This window comes from Lactuca sativa, chromosome 6, assembly GCF_002870075.4.
Source record: "Lactuca sativa cultivar Salinas chromosome 6, Lsat_Salinas_v11, whole genome shotgun sequence".
In the NCBI taxonomy this organism is placed as follows: Eukaryota; Viridiplantae; Streptophyta; class Magnoliopsida; order Asterales; family Asteraceae; genus Lactuca; species Lactuca sativa.
Genome location: NC_056628.2, coordinates 206,002,548 through 206,017,445, shown reverse-complemented (window position 1 = coordinate 206,017,445; position 14,898 = coordinate 206,002,548). Strand labels below are relative to the sequence as shown.

The window sequence follows — 14,898 nt, the reverse complement described above, 5'->3', positions numbered from 1 at the left end:
TCAATTTCTTTTTAATTTTCTTGTAGATTTGGAAAAATTATGGTGAATATTGAAGAGATGAAAAATGATAAATTAAAGAAAATATGGAAATATTGACACGAATACATGAAACGCTTCGAAATTTTTAGCATTTTTTGTTTTTTATATTTTATTTTGTATCGAATAAGATATTTATTCTATTGTGTTTATAGATTAGCAAATAAAAATGTGTTTTTTGTATGATATACTTACGAATATTATAGTATAAGAAATATGTGTACATTCACTTGAAAAAATATGCTTATATGCTCCTAAAAGGTTGATTTTGTTTTTGGTTAAAAAAGTCATAGTTTTTTTCATTTAATATTCCAGTTTTTTTTAAAAAAATTTGCTAAGTTTATAAAATTTACTGTTTTTTAAAAAAATGCAGTTTTTGATAAAAAAATGTTTTTTTTTTCAACTTTTTTATAAAAATTATGTTTTCTGAAAAAATTAAAAAATTTGCAATTTAAAAAAAAAAAACGAAAATTGTTATTTTTATAAAAAGTTCCAAAATTTTGATTTTAATGTTAATTTGAGAGTTTTTATTAATACTTCTAATAATATAAGAAGTTTCATGAGATTGGTAAGAAAACGATCATGCCCTTAAGGAGATAATTTTGATCCAATGCTTCACCTTTAGTTCTCGAGTTCTTGGGAAACTATAAGTTCTCAACGGATCTCACCCCTATATATATATATATATATATATATATATATATATATATATATATATATATATATATATATATATATATATATATATATATATATATACAGATCCGTTGAGAACTCATAGTTTCCCGAGAACTAAAGGTGGGGCGTTAGATCAAAATTAACTCATTAAGGACATGATCGTCATCTTACCAATCTCATTTAATTATTGAAATATTAATAAAAATGTCTAAAATTTACCATAATAAATCAAATTTTTAGATTTTTTTAAAATATTAATTTTCGATTTTTTTTCAAAAAAAAATGCAAGTTTTTAATTTTTTTTTTAAGAAAACTTGATTTTTTTTTTAAAAAAAAAATTGTAATTTAAAAAAAAAACAGTAAATTTTTAAAAATCTGTGAACTTTAAAAAAAGCTGGAATATTTAAAAAAAAAAAAAAAAAAAAAAAACTATAATTTTTTAACCAAAAAAATCGACGTTTTAGGTGCATATATGCATATTTTTCAATTGCATATATTGATAATTTTTATAATATAATATCGTAAGTAAATCATTAAAAAAAAAAAAAAAAAAAAACTCATTTTTATTTACTAATCTATAAACACAATACTACAAGTATTTTGTTTGATACAAAATAAAATATAATAAACAAAAAATGCTACAAAATTTCTAAGAGTTTTCATGTTTTCATGTCAAGATTTCCAAATTTTCTTCAATTGATCACTTTTAACATCTTCAATATTTTCCACAAATTCTTCCAAATCTACAAGAAAAATTAAAAAATTTTGATTAATGCAAGAAAACTCATAAAAATGCATGTGTATATATCATGCAAGATTCACATGTGATTATATAATGTGTTATTCACATGTGATTGTATCTTTTAAGATTAAAATGTGAAATTCACAATAAAATAAAAAAATAATAATAATTAACGAAGAACACTCACACAAAATGCATGTTTCCATATAGACTTTATTCATATGTGATTCACTTGTGATTTACATATGAATCACATGTAATTCACATGTGATTTACATGTGAATCACGTGTAATTCATATGTGGTTCACTTGTGATTTACATGTGAATCACGTGTAATTCATATGTGGTTCACTTGTGATTTACATGTGAATCACATATAATTCATATGTGATTCGCTTGTGATTTACATGTGAATCACGTGTAATTTATATGTGATTTATATGTGAATCACATATAATTCATATATGATTCACTTGTGATTTACATGTGAATCACGTGTAATTCATATGTAATTTATATGTGAATCACATGTAATTCATAAATGATTCACTTGTGATTTACATGTAAATCACGTGTAATTCATATGTGATTCCCTTGTGATTTACATGAATCACATGTAATTCAAATGCTCAACAGTTGTTATGTTGTGAACAAAAAGAATTCAAGTTAATGATTTACATGTGAATTACATTTAAGATGGTGTCTCTAGAAAACCAATCTATATATAGCAGTGTACTTTAGTATTTCTTTTTTCTTATTTAGCCATTGTACATTAAAAGATCTACAAATTATAATGGAAAAAATTTCTTTGTATTTAGATAATGTTGTTAAATATATTAGATTTTTCAAATAAGATGAAATTAAAGTGGGATGCTAGGATTGGATCGAAATAGCTACCAAAAATAGATGTTATTTCTTGTATAATTAGATCCAAAATGGTGATAAGATGAAGTGGGCATAGATCATATGTTATTTCCTACATTTACCATATATTTCCAACCAATTAAATCCAAAAATATGTCAGAAACATCTAAATTGGTACCATAAGCATTACATTGTCAACATGCATTAAACACATAAAAAATGCTGAGAAAATAGTTCATGGGTTTAAGGTAATTTATGCAATTAGGTAATAGTTTAATACCTTCCAACAAATGCACTAGAAAGGACATGGGTTTAAGGTAATTTCCAAGTAAGCTTATTTCTACACACATCTTCTCCACCAACCGTAGGTGAGCATTAGAAAGGACATGCACTCGAATGAATAGAAGCTTATATATCGTTAAGTGAACCTCGTAATCATTAAAAAAAAACTAGAATATCCATTTGAATAAAAATCATAATAATTTAATAATCATAGATCTTATTGAATTACGTGCATTTGAAAATTTTTGAATCTAAAATATCAATTTGATTATAAAAAAAATATCACCAAAGAAACATTAATAACCTTTTTTTCATACTCCTTGCCTTCATATGTATCCAAGATATCTAATTTTGTAGCAGATAGCCCAAAGAGGACCTGCTGCCATATCCATAGATCAGATCATAAGTAAATTAATAAACAAGTTAATGGTTCATTGTAACGCCCCGATTCTCAGGTATTGATTTAATATAAAAGTTTCTTGATTTCAAGGGCTACTCGACGAGTTGGTTTCCCTACTCGTCGGGTAGCAGCGGATTGGTCCACGCGTTTTAATGACCTACTCGCCGAGTCCAAGAAGGGACTCGACGAGTAGGAGCTGGCATATGAAACCCTAAATCCCGGGGTTTTTCACCCTATTTAAAGGATCATTGGCCTCCCCCAGCCTCCCATTTACTCCTTCTTGTCCCTCTCAAACCCTAATCGAGTGTGTGTGTTCCATTTGTGTATTCTTGAGCTTGGAAGAGGATTGTTTTGGAGAAAGAGCTTGGAGATCAAGTATCCAAAAGCAAGGAGCTTGTGGGATCCAAAATCTATCTTATTTGGCATCTTTTGGAAGGTATTAAATCGCTATCCTGACCTCATTTCATTTCTAGATCCCTTTTTGGGCAAATTTTAGGGTTTTCCTAGTATGTTTGGAAGCTTTTCTTGTGTATAAGCTAAGATCTGAAGTTGTAACTTTAGAACTAAACTCTCTTGGGCTTCTAAGTCCATAAAGCTTCCAGCTCTTGCAAGGATGAGACTCTCCTAAGGTGTAAAGCTCCATTGGAAGATTAGATTGGTCATTTAGAGCCTCTAAGGCCTTGCATGCACGTAAAGTTTGCAACTTTACATGATAATCATGCCTTAGAAGCTTGGATCTATAATTTGGAACCTTGGCACGGCTTAAAAAGTGTCTGTATGGATGAAGGTCTGAAAGGACTCGTCGAGTTGCATAGTCAACTCGGCGAGCCACATGAAGATGGCCATGTACTCGACGAGTTGGATGAACAACTCGGCGAGCCCGTTGAAAATTGCCTTGAACTCGGCGAGTCGGCTAAGGTTTCTCTCAACCTTTTGACACGTATGAACTCGACGAGTCAACCTAGGATTTCACGACTTCTCGAGCTCAGGAAGAATTCGACCAATCGGTGAACTGCACTCGACGAGTTGGGTCAACATGGACTGTTGACTTTGAATGTGAACGTGGACTTTGACCAAGGGTTGACCAGTTGACCCCCTGGGGTATTTTTGGTGATTTGGAAATTTATGAAAAAGGGTTTTGTGGTAACTTTAGGTAGAGGAGTTCGTGTTGGTGATCCGAGAGTTGAGTTTTCACTTTAGTGCGACACTTAAGAGGTGAGTTATCCTCACTATATCAACAGGGTCTAAGGCACGATCCAGATATAGTACAGACCCAGGAGGATATGCTAGTCAGACCGAAGGCCTGACGAGCGGTCCGGATAGGCTGTAGGCCCTAGGAGGCGGTCCAGACGTGCCGAAGGCGCGGGGAGCGGTCCAGATAGACTGAAGGCTTACGAGGCGGTCCAGTCAGGCTGAAGGCTCATTATGCATGATGTTTGCTTATATAATTATATGATATGGTTATGATATTGGTATTTTGGGGGTAGCTCACTAAGCTTTCAGGCTTACAGTTTCAATTTTTGTTTCAGGTACCTCTGGTGATCGCGGGAAGGCAAAGGCATGATCGTATCGCTCCTCTAGGTGTTATGATTTTTATGATTTGATATTGGGATACTCTGATAATTAGTATTTTGAAAACAAACTATGTAATGTTGAATGATTTTAAGTGTTTTGGAAAAGTTTAAATTTGGCTTAAATTTTTGGATGTTCCATTCATGTTGATAAAGTATAGTCCAATACATGATTTCTGTTGCAATGTTATAAACTTACAAAAACACTATAAAAGAGGTACAAAACTAACTTCAAAAGAAAGGTTGTAGATCTGTCATCAGATATTTCCTACTGTGTTTCTTCAAAATGAAATTAAGGGGGTGTTTGGCTTGGCTTTTCAGGGGGCAAAAGTCCTTTTTGGAAAAGTCACAAAAAGTCAGGTTTTTCTGACTTTTCCAAAAAGTTCATTTTTAGATGTATCCAAATCCAAAAAGTTCATTTTTACATGTATCCAAATCCAAAAGTAGCTTCTAAAATGCATTTGCCAAACATCTTTTGCCTTCTATCTTTTCCAAAAAGGACTTTTGGCTTCTAAAAAGCTAAGCCAAACACCCTCTAAATATTGTTAAAATGAAATTCATCAAGACAATTTGCATGAACACAAAAGCAAAATGGACTTTGTGTTAATTATGTTAATCTTTTTATATTAATATCCACATTTATTAATAAACAATTTGACTCTTTGAAACACGTAAGCTATTTGGCTTCTAACTATTTGATTTCAAATTGTGATTAAGCAAACCTACCTTAACGATGATATGCACCAATGGAAAGAATTCAATTTGCTACTCTTCAAACTGAAACAAAATAATACAAAAAGTTGGATGTAAATTTAAGTGTTATTAAATAAAAATAAACAGAATAAAACAAATTTATACCAGCGGAATGAGAAATCTTCGGTGACCTAATCATCCGAGGAAGAAGACATGAGAACAAGATATTAACCACCGGAATGAGCGATATTCGGCTACTGTCGATTCAAGATACATGGTCGAAGGCGTCAAAAAATCGATTCGTCGGAGGAACCGTAATATTGGATCAACAAAGAACCGTCTTCTTCAACTGAACATTCGATCAGATCTACGATTGATTGGGGATCAACTTCTCCGTTCAAATCTTCAATCGACAGAGGAGGACGAAATAAGGTCGGCGATGGAAGTATACTCCGACGAATTGACGTCAAAGATGTGTATCAAAATGTGAGAGAAAAAAAGGGATAAAATCATAGAACAGTAAACGATTTTATTTAGAATATTAATTTAGCTACTTTTTAGATATTTTTAGGTTCTAATACCCAAATTAACCTCGTCATTTTATTTAAAAAACCAAGCGTACCATTTATTTGAATCATAATTATAATTATAGTTCAACATTTTTAGTTCTCTGGTTTTCGGAAAACTATAGGTTCTCGAATGATCATTCTTTTATATATATATATATATATATATATATATATATATATATATATATATATATATATATATATATATATATATATTCATGACCTCTTTTCTATCTATCAAAACAGGTACTTACTTATTCGAAGTTTGAAAAACGGCCCGATATATATATATATATATATATATATATATATATATATATATATATATATATATATATATATATATATATATATATATATGACCTCTTTTCTATCTATCAAAACAGGTACTTACTTATTCGAAGTTTGAAAAACGGCCCGATACTTTTTAGAGTAGTGAGTGAGTTTTACAATTTCTCATAAGTACCATCATTAAATATATGAGAGACAGATCAGTCCATAGGTTATGGGAAAAGAGATATTAAAGAGAAGAAAGTAGAAGCACATGCTATTGTAGATGTTTTCGGGGGAGGTGATGTATACAAATGTAGACATGGAAAGAGAAAACATGCAAGCAAAAAGGTTGTGGATGTAATTCACTGAATAATGCAGTAACACGTGGTGGGCTCCAATCATATATACTACAGTCCACATGTGTGTGTTGTGTAAACAACAATTCTCCGCGTCAATTATGCAATGGCTTGTATGGTTAAAATCAAACACCCCCCCCCCCCCCCCCCCCCCCCCCCCCCCCTATTGTTACGATTACGAACACATTGGACTGGGATCAACAATATGAGATAAAGTATTATTATTATTATTTGTGGCGATGATAAAGAGTATTTAAAAGAGATAAAGGTTTTTCTTTTTTTGTATGAGTTAAGTTTAGTAAGAATCATAATTAAATAAAGCAATGAACTACTAATAAGCATCGTAAATTAAACAATAGATTACAAATGAAAACGTTATAAATTTCTTAGTTGGACTTGCATGTACCGGATAATAAAAGAATGATTTTTTTTGGTTTACTTAATTGTAGACATTATTTGTCTTTTTTTTTTAAATAAAACTAATTATACAAAAAATCATACTTTTTGGCCTCTCTAAATATTGAGTTCTTAGTCACCTTTGGTATGAAATTTGAAGAGGAAGTTAGTATATTTGGTGCAGTTCCCTTGCACGTGGCGCATAGCGTAGAGGAATTGTGTCTTTTTTTTTTCTTGTAATGGACACGGCATGTCCAAATTCAAGTCGCAGAGCATTTGAATATTGACTATTAGCCGTTGGCTTTTTGATAAGTTTGAATTTCAGTCAAACTTTGATGGATTTGAGCTTTAGAATGAGGAATGGTCTCTATTTGGTGATTTAGGTGGTTTGTGTAGTTGATTCCCTTGAGGACTTGTGTGTGGATTCAACTCCTAATTCATGTGAGTTTTCTCATTATAATGTGGATGTGGAGTACTATAGTACATATGTATGATTAGACTAGAATAACTTTGTGTATGATGTTTGATAGGTCATATGATACATTCTTATGACTTGTATGGAATGATGGTAGAGATAAGAAAGGTTGTGAGTCTATAGGTGATGCCAGATTGGTGATAGGTCGTGTCTACAGGTGATGACGGAATGGTGATAGGTCGTGTCTATAGGTGATGACATAATAATGATAGGCTGTGAGTCTAGCAGAACAATGAAAGGTTGTCGGCCATCATGTGGTTTGTATTTTATATGTATTTAGATGTATATTATATCGGAAAACTCACTAAGCTTTGTACTTAGATTTCAAAGTTAAATGTTTTCTAGGTTGTTCTGGTAAAAAAAAAAGGACACGGATTGACCGTACATGCATCTGGATGTGATATGTTTTTTATTTCCACAAACTCTCTTATGTGTTTTAACTTATTTTGGTGATCAAACTTAGGGTAGTTTTCTAAACTTTTATGAAAGTGGTTTTTGAGTTGATTTATTTACATTTTACAAAGAAAATTTTAGTTAAAATTTTTAAACGTTACACCACAGCCTTTGGTCTTAGTGTTCTTTGAAAAATATCGTAGGAAATTAGGAGCCTTTCTAGTAATGTGGGCATCGGCATAGAAAACAATTATGTGATTAACTATAAAAGAATTAATGACCTAATATTTTTTAAGTGTTGATAATCCTTTTATCAACCTCCCACTTTATTTCAACCATCAGAAACAACTACAACTATAGTGTTTACAAACCATGGTAGGTTTTGTGGCTTGTCTGTAGGGTTATCTTCTTTCACCTTAAATGGTTGTCGGCATGTGTCCCTTTGGTCGATAGGGACGTTAGACGTGCATGGGCTTGCATGATGGTGTTTGTTTTTCTAAATCAAGTATGACATACAAATTAAAGTGCAAGCAGAAACTAGGTGAGTAGATGAATATATTACAAATTTTTGTTAGAATATTTTATCCTACCAGTACAAAAAGATAAACCTATTTGTTGATAGTATTGATATTTGATATTTATATGTGAGATGTTAATTCTAGTACAGTTGAAATAAAATCCAATAGTTAAATTTAAATGGGTGGTGAAGATGAGGTGAAAGCATCATATGAGTTGAGAGGTTACTATGAGCCCATGAAAGTGTCTGAAATCCTCGAAATATATATATATATATATATATATATATATATATATATATATATATATATATATATATATATAATCCAATAGTTAAATTTAAATGGGTGGTGAAGATGAGGTGAAAGCATCATATGAGTTGAGAGGTTACTATGAGCCCATGAAAGTGTCTGAAATCCTCGAAATATACATATATATATATATATATATATATATATATATATATATATGTGTGTGTGTGTGTGGGTTCAATTGAGAAAATAAAAAGGGTTGAAAATGAGGAAATCATTCTCAGTCATTCATTTTATCTAAGCATAAAAAGACACGGTGGCAAACTTGTAAATATGAGAACAACCTTCAATCTCAAATACGTATCTATAGTTCAAACCCATTCATCATTCATCATCCGAATTTCTTCTCCAACTTTCAACAATCATCCAGATTTCTTCAATTAAACCATCATCAACATCATCCAGTGCTAAATCATCGATCTTCGTCAATAATCAACGATTCAACAGTTAACAACAAAAATTCGTTTTTGGTTCTTTTAATTCAACCTTCAATTGTGCTTGAATATGATCAGATCTTCAACATCTATGATTAATTATACTCCCAGCGTTATTAGATCAACATCATCGATAATCAACAAAAATCCACTTCATATCATTCATTCAACATCGATTATCAAATAAAACTTCAAAATCGAGGTTAGAAAAAAATCAAATCGTTTTTTTTTTTTTAAATTTCATATAATTCTCTATCAATCTACTCTTTTGTAAGATTTAAATAGTCAAAATATCATGTTTTTAACATTTTAAAAAAAGTTAAATTGTATGCACTCCAACTGTTTGATGAAATACATAAACTAAATTACCACGTTATATTCATATATGAATATGTTTTCTCAGTATATGATTATTAAAACAAAAAAACAAATATGCAAGTCTGTATGTTATTCATATGTGAATAACATATAAAAATTATATATATTTGTGAAAATACCTTGTAATATTCATATGTGATTAACTAGGAGTTGCAATTCTCACCAAGAGTTCCGATTTACCAGTTAGCCACTTCAATACTTCTTCTGGGAACGTCGATTTACCAGTTAGCCACTTCAAGAGTTCCGATTTACCAGTTCCGATTTTAACAGGTTAGCTATTACTAGTCTACTACTAGTCTCTTGCTCTTAGTACATAACTACACTTGTTTTTTTTCAATTTCTTCTTATAATCAATGTTAATGTGTAGTTTACTTCCATTTCCAGATTTTGCTATGGATACTCATGATGAAAGCAATTCAGATTGTGAGTTCGTTTCTGAAAATGAAGTGACAACAGCAACCAAAGGAAAAAGAAAACAAAAAAAAAAAAACCACCAAAGCAGAAAAAATCTTCTAAACCACCACGTGCACCCAATGTAAGTGAATCTCCATCCATTCATACAAAGAAAAAAAGATCTCCATGGTGGGATCATTTTCAAGACACATGAGTTCCTGATGTAGCAGAGTGTATTCATTGCCATAGACACATAGGATGTGCTACTATAAATGGAACCGCCCCTTTGAAAAACCATGCTACTAATTGCAAAAAAAAAAAATCCCGATAACATCGATAAAAGACAAAAACTGCTTGATCTTGAGTCTAGAACACATCGTAGTGATGATGGTTCGATTGAAACCGTAACAATTCCTAGGTTATGGGAGTTTAAATCAAGATGTTATAAGGAAAGCTCTTTCAAATATGTTGGTAGTTGATGAATTGCCTTTCTCTTTTGTGGAACGTGAGGGTTTCTGTAAATTTTGCAAGGTTATTAATCCACATTGTGTTGTTCCTTCACGTTCGACAGCAACTAGAGACTGCTATAGTTTTTTTATTGATGAAAGGAAAAAGTTATCAAATATCTTCCAAAATTTATCTTCTCGAGTATGCCTTACCACTGATACATGGACTTCAGGTCAAAATTTAAGCTATATATGTTTAACTGCACATTTTATTGACAATGATTGGCATTTACATAAAAGAATAATAAATTTTTGTTCGATAGTTGGTCATACTGGGGTACTAATTGGAAGGGCTGTTGAAAAATGTTTAATTGAATGGGCTGAAAAATATCTTGACTGTAACAGTGGATAATGCTAGCTCAAATGATGTAGCTATCAACCATTTGAGAAAAGTTCTAAACCATTGGGATTGTGGTGTCTTGAAAAGGGCGTTTTTACATATGAGATGTGCAGCTCACGTCTTAAACTTGGTAGTTAGAGATGGGTTAATGGAAGTGAACTCTTTTGTGAAAAAAATACGTGCTCTTGTAAAGTATGTGAGATCGTCTCCTGCAAGGCTTCAAAAATTCAAAGCTTCTGTGCAAGAAGAAAAAATAGAAAGTAAGAGTCTTGTGCCTATGGATGTTGATACACGGTGGAACTCAACTTTTTTTGATGCTCGAGAGTGCAATAAAATTTAGAAAGGCATTCTCAAACTTACTTCTAAAAGATTCTAATTGTGCAAAAGAGCTTAAAAAATGTGAGGGTGGTTTGATTACTGATTAAGATTGGGCTAATGTAAGTAGTTTATTGCCTTTTTTGAAGATATTTTATGATGCTACAAAAAGGTTTTCGGGTTCTAGATATGTGACTTCAAATGCTTATATCCATGAGATTTTTGGAATCGGTAATGTGATTGATGGAGTTACTAAGCATGCTGATGAGTCCATTAAGAGCATGGCACTTAAAATGCAAATAAAATACAAAAAATATTGGGGGGATGTAGAGAAACTAAATCAGTTTTTGTTTATTGGAGTAGTTCTTGACCCACGACGCAAATGGCAATATATTGTATGTGTGATGGAAGAAAACTTCGGGAAAGAAAGAGCGGAGAGTTTTCTTTCAAAACTAGATTTCAACATGCGTGCGTTATTCAATCTCTACAATTCTTCCATGCCTCAAAAAGAAAAGGATGAAGAGGTGTCATCTTCTACTACTAATGCTAGTCCTAGTTCAATGTGGGGGCACGAGGTAGTGATGGATATTGAAGAACTTATGACCAAAAGGTTTGAAATGGCAATGGGGAGTTCCGAAACCATTTTGAAAAAAACAGAATTAGACAAATATCTAAGTGAAGATCGTGAACCTATGGATGTTAATTTTGACATATTGACATGGCGGAAAGTTCAACAATGTAGATATCCAATTCTTGCAAAGATGGCCCGTGATATGCTTGCTATTCCAATTTCTACGGCTGCCTCTGAGTCGGCTTTTAGCACCGGAGGACGAGTGCTTGATGATTTTCGAACATGTTTAACTTCTAAAATGGTGGAAGCATTAGTTTACACACAAGATTGGGTACGAGAGTCTCATGAGCCCATTAATATTGATGACATATTACTTGAAGTAGAGAAAATGGAAGATGAAGGTTAGTCTTAAATTCCAATCATATATTTGTTTGTATCTTTCCTTTTTAATATTTTTCTTTTTAAATTTTTTTCACAGGTTTGAAAGATTTGACCATGGAGCAACCTACCATCATAATTGATGAAACAGTTGATGAACTAACCGAAAGATTGGGTATGAATTAATTAATGTTTATCGCCTTTTAGATTTTGTTTTATGTTTGTACTTATGTTTAACTTCTAACTTTTGGTTTTATGTTTCTGCCATGATCAGATGAATGGGGATTTTCAGATTTATAACTTAAAGAAGGTAACTATTATGTCATGTTTGAAGAAGGTAACTGTCCATATTTTCAGATTATATATGTTTCTTCCCGGAATAACAACTTACTTTGTTGATTTTTTTTAAATATTAAAAGTGTGCAAAAATGTGCACAATTAATCCAAACAATGCATTGTTTACTTGTACATACAGGATTGCTTTTTGGACAATGAATGCTAGAATGGAGGTGAATAGAATGTTTCTGGAAAGATGCTTTATTAACTGAAGTGATTTTTGCTTTTTGGTTCCTTGGTGGAAGTGTGGAACAATGAATGCTTTAGGAATTGTTAATTTGTGGTTTAAAATTTGAACTTTAGATGTGTAATTTGTGATTTAAACTTTAAACTTTAGATTTGTAATTTGTGGTTCAAACTTTAAATTTTAAATTTGTATTGTAACCGTGTATTTTTATGTCATGGCCTCATGGGAATGGATGCTTTAGGAAGCTTTATTTATACAATTATTAATACATAAGTTTCTTATAATGGTTTACCATATTTTTCAATTAATTGGTTTACATTTTTACAATAACAAAAAATAAGGATGTGTTTTTGGATATCCGAATCGGTATCCGTATCCGTATCCGAAAATTCGGATATCCGATTTTCGGATATCCGAATTTTCGGATACGGATACGGATACCAATATTCACTATCCGAAATGTTCGGATATCCGAAATATCCGGTTATGAACACCCCTAAATATATCATCTAATATTCACAAATAAATATACTATGTAATATTCACATGTGATATACCATGTAATACTATGTAATATTCAGATATGAAAATATTATCTAATATTCATAAGTGAATATACCATCTAATATTCACAAGTGAATATACTATGTAATATTCATAAGTGAATGCATCGTCTAATATTTAAATATGAATATACTATGTTTATTATATGCTATATTCATATATGAATGATACTTAAATTGTAAAAAAAATAATAATAATAATCATAATTTTTATTAATAACTGAATAACGAATGTACTGTAGTAAAAATCTGATTCATTTTTATTCATTTATTAATAACGATAGCTGAAAATATAAAAAAAATAAATTTTTTATTTTATCTTAAAACTATATCAATATGGATGTCTATTTGTAGAGAATAAAAAATCATGAATTTTGGTATATTTAAAATCATTTTTCGATAAAAATAGCTTCTTAAAAATTTTAAAAAAAAACGAAAAAACAATGTTTTTGTATATATTAAGGTAATGATTAGCATAGTTTAAGGAAACATGTTTTGTTGGAAAACACATGTCTATTCCTTTCCAATTTCTGCTGGTACGACGGAGGCTTTTGTGGCAAAAATAAATGAGTGGCTAAGAATGATTCCCCCATTCTCAACCCTTTTTTTTTCTCAATTGAACCCTCCTCTCTCTCTCTCTCTCTCTCTCTATATATATATATATATATATATATATATATATATATATATACACACACACACACACTAGGCGTAAACTCGTGCGTTGCGCAAAAATGCATTTAAGTGTTTAAAATAATTATGGGAAAAAAATAGAAATATGTTGAAATTTACGTTTTTAGTCATATTTTGGGCATTAACCGAATTATCAAATAACATAAAAATTCATCAACTTATATTTTGATACTATCTAATATAGTCCATACCTTATAAACTTTAATTTTACTTTTATAATACTCAATATATATTATAAGTTTTTGTATAACATTAATATAATCTACTTTTCTTATGTCCGATAACATTTTTTTGGATAAGATAAGAAATAAGTTGTTTTGAATGAGCTATTAATAAACAATATTGAACTAATAAACTTTGTATTACACTATTTATATTACACCAAAACATCCAAGGTTTCATATATGAACTTTCAAATATTAAACATTGAAATTAAGAATGAAGTTATACAAAATATATCATTATACATAAATGTCATCAAGAGTTTTAAAATAAGTCGATTAGTAAATATGATATTTAATTTTAATTACATATTTTGCAATGCGTACGTTTGACTTTATGTTGGTGCGCCGATAATCCTCTTCCTTAATTTATACCTAAAAAATTAAGGTGAATAGGAATATAATATAAATATTAGGAAGCATTTATATAAAAAAATTAACAAATGTATGTAGATCTCCTACCACCGGTTAAACACAACATACGTCTCTAGGGGTATCAATTCCTATGTGAAATTGAAGTAGTCATTCTATGTATACCTTTTTTTCTAATTACATAAACAAATATGCGTAACCAAACATAAAAATGTTATCTTTATGTAAGAAAAATATTTTAGTTAACTAATAAATTAAATAATATAAGTTTACGAGTTAGGAGTTTCAAAACATTAATATTTTTATTAATTAATCAATTAAGTTACACATGTTGAAATTATTACAATCATTATTAAAAAAACATTTGAAATATTAGATTTTAAATGAATTTTGATTGAAATGTTTTGACCTCTATTATAATATATATATATATATATATATATATATATATATATATATATATATATATATATAGAGAGAGAGAGAGAGAGAGAGAGAGAAAGAGAAAGAGAGAGAGAGAGAGAGAGAGAAAGAAAGAGAAAGAGAGAGATAGAAAGTATAACATATGTATGAGTTTTAATTAATTATCTTTTTGAAACGGTACAACTACAAAACAAAAAAAAACATATTTAAAATATTTAATTAAATATTTTCG

General features: G+C 30.3%; 1 long non-coding RNA gene across 2 annotated transcripts; it reads right to left on the bottom strand.

Annotated features, from left to right (window-relative positions):
• Positions 1–1,258: 1,258 nt before the first annotated feature.
• LOC111914207 (uncharacterized) lies at positions 1,259–6,001 on the bottom strand. Of its 2 annotated transcripts, XR_008224918.1 has the most exons (3): positions 5,433–5,995; positions 2,602–5,351; positions 1,259–1,457 (listed from the first exon to the last, which is right to left on the bottom strand). It is a non-coding gene; the product is annotated as an uncharacterized LOC111914207 (long non-coding RNA). The 2 variants fall into 2 exon arrangements; XR_008224917.1 differs by lacking the exon at positions 1,259–1,457 and having other exon boundaries at positions 2,423–5,351; positions 5,433–6,001.
• Between the last annotated feature and the right edge of the window lie 8,897 nt (positions 6,002–14,898).